We start from the raw sequence: 2,828 nt of genomic DNA on the forward strand, positions 1-2,828 counted from the left end.
CTGCTTCTTCACTTATGACCTTGACTAGGGGAGACACACTTTCTCAGAGCACAACTCTTTTCTCAGTAAAGGAGGCCCCTTTCCACAAAATAACTTTTGTGCCGGCTATCATCAAAGTGAACTATTTTCTCTATACTGTAATGTCGTATACACACGGCCACTACATGCATATAGACATGATTAAGCACATAAATTTTTAAGCATAAAATGTGATTCTACATTCATAACGTGACTTTCAGTTGCTTTTCAACTTTGTCCCTGATTCCCACTCTCTCCTCCATGATTTGTCTTGTTTATCTTTCCAAGCCATTAGAAATAAATCAAGCTCAATCTTTTAATTGCTCCACCCAATTAATTAATGCTTTAATGCCAGACAAGGTACCATCTCCTGCTTTATAATTTTGTTATTGCAAGACAGAACGTAATTCAGGGTTATGATAAGAATTCATCAGCTAAAATACTGGAGCCTTTCAGTTGCTTAGCACCAGAGTAGTATGCAAATAATAATTAGATTAGCTATACAAATAATGCCATGGAAATTCCCCGATACCTCATTAACTTCCTTCTTTGAAGAACATTTTTATAGTCTTCAATAACAATTTCTTTGTGTGCATGCTTGGGTGCACAGAGGGGCATGAGGGGGGCTTAGAGGACAACTCTTCAGAATGGGTCATCTCCTTTCCACCATGTGGGTCTCCACAGAGCCAACGGAGGAGCATCATTAGGCTTGGTGGCGACCACCACCTTTATTAGCTGAGCCATCACACCGACTCTCATTAACATCTTTGCAAGGGGAGGGAAATTTTTCTGCTCATTGATATGTGTGAACTCATTTAATCCTCTGGCCAAACCCACACAGTCCTTCAATTATTTCCATTTTACAGATGATAACACAGAAGCATGGGAAACTAAGTCAGTTGTTCAGGGTGACTCAGTCAGTAAGTGACATTGCCAAAATGGAATGTGCCCAGCTCTGGACACTATGGTACTAACCTCTCAGCCACAGAGCACCATCTCCAACAGGAAATAGTTTCTACTTGCTTGATCGCCAGGGACCCAAGCTGGCTGTCACCGACCACATTTAACAAACATCCTTAGTAAGGCAAGCTCCATCTGACTCTGGCATGTCGCCCTCTGCCCAGCTTCAAATCAGTCAGCCAGGGTTAGCAGAGGAGCTGAAACATCTATCCCAAACAAAAGAGGGTGAGATCCGAAGAACAAGGCATGGTTTGTGGGGAAACATGGAGAAGAATCGAGGAGAGGAGAGTGGAACAGTGAGGAGGATGGCCACCTGGCACGCGGCCCAGCTGAGAGAGCCTCTGAGGTGCGCATGCCAAACTCCAAATGCTTCAAGCCTAGATCCCAGAATAGCTGGAAGGAGGCGCGCTGCCAGTGAGTCAATTATTACACCAGGCCTGGGAGCACTTAATCAGATGCATCCGGTTTGTATTCACACAATATCAGGCTGAGATATGTGGTCTACGCCAATGAATTGGCATGCCCTAATGTGGGCCAGCCATTGCCGGAAAGCCTTGTGTCTTGTGTCTTGCAAGTTGGGGTCTATTCTTTCTCTTCTCTGAAAATGTCTATGTTGTATGCCAGTGACAATCACCTCCTTCCAATGAAGAAAAGATTTTTTTTTTTTTGAGATGACTAAATGGAAATTGGGCAGTTTCAGTCCAGTAGAACTCCATCCTCGAACACTCAGAGCAGGTGCCCATTAGCTATGACAAGCCCAGTGGTCCATTATTCACATCCTCTGATGCTTCAGGCTCAGGAGAAGCAGCCATTGGGCAATGGTGACAACAGGATGGAGTGGGTCAAGATGACCCTGAGTGTTGCTGAATTTTCCTTTCTGGAGGAATTCCCATGAGTGAAGTATTGTGGCTGCCAGTTGGTATGAAGACCTTCTTGGGTCACAGATGACGACCTTAGTGTGTCTACCACTGTTCCCAGTATGATCTTCTCACTCCACCTTTAGTCCCTGGAGTAGACCAATGCTTCTACACAGGCCTTTTGTCAGGTGTTTTGTGACCGAGGCTCTCTTCCTGTGGGAAAATGATGTTGTTCTTGTAACTGACAACAGGTTGAATTGGGAAGACAGTTAAGTCTTTCTGCCTCTTTTCAGGGGAACTTCTTTACTTCCTTGTTACATTCATTGATCAATTTTTTCCAGTGGGGGAGGGGGATAATTATTGAAGAAACTTTTCCCTAAAACTGAAATTCTTAGGAACTGGATAGATGGCTCAGCAGCTCAAGGGCTGACCGTGTGGGCCCGAGTTTGGGCTGCTGGAATCCAGGTTAATGCTGAGTAAATACAGTGGGCTGCTTGTCACACCACTGCTGCTGAGTCTAAGATGGAGTCCCTGGAGCAAGGTGGCTAGCTATACTAGTCCAATATATAAGCTACAGGCTCAGCTGAGAGACCCCGCCTCAAGGTATAAGATGGAGAATGATGCAGGAAGCACTTGACGTCAAGGTCAGGCTCTGTACACACATGCACACATGTGTGCTCAGGGATACAAACATGCACACACACATGCATCATGTACATTTAACATCCAAAGCTAGGGTTTTCCTAAAACCATGACTTGTCTAGTTTTCTGCCCCTGCCTTTCCCTTCTTCCCTTCCTCCTCTCAAGGTTTTTCCTGAAGGTACTTCATTCAATAAATCACCTAGGGCCGGGGAGATAACTCAGCTATTAAAGGCTAGGCTCATAAGCAAAATTTCAATAAATCACCTGAGCAAAAGTTCTTGGCTCTGGCTCGGCTTCCTTGGAACTTGGCCTAACAGCATGGAAACTCTTCACAAAACACAACAGGATGTT

This window comes from Mus pahari, chromosome 2 (assembly GCF_900095145.1).
Source record: "Mus pahari chromosome 2, PAHARI_EIJ_v1.1, whole genome shotgun sequence".
Lineage (NCBI taxonomy): Eukaryota > Metazoa > Chordata > Mammalia > Rodentia > Muridae > Mus > Mus pahari.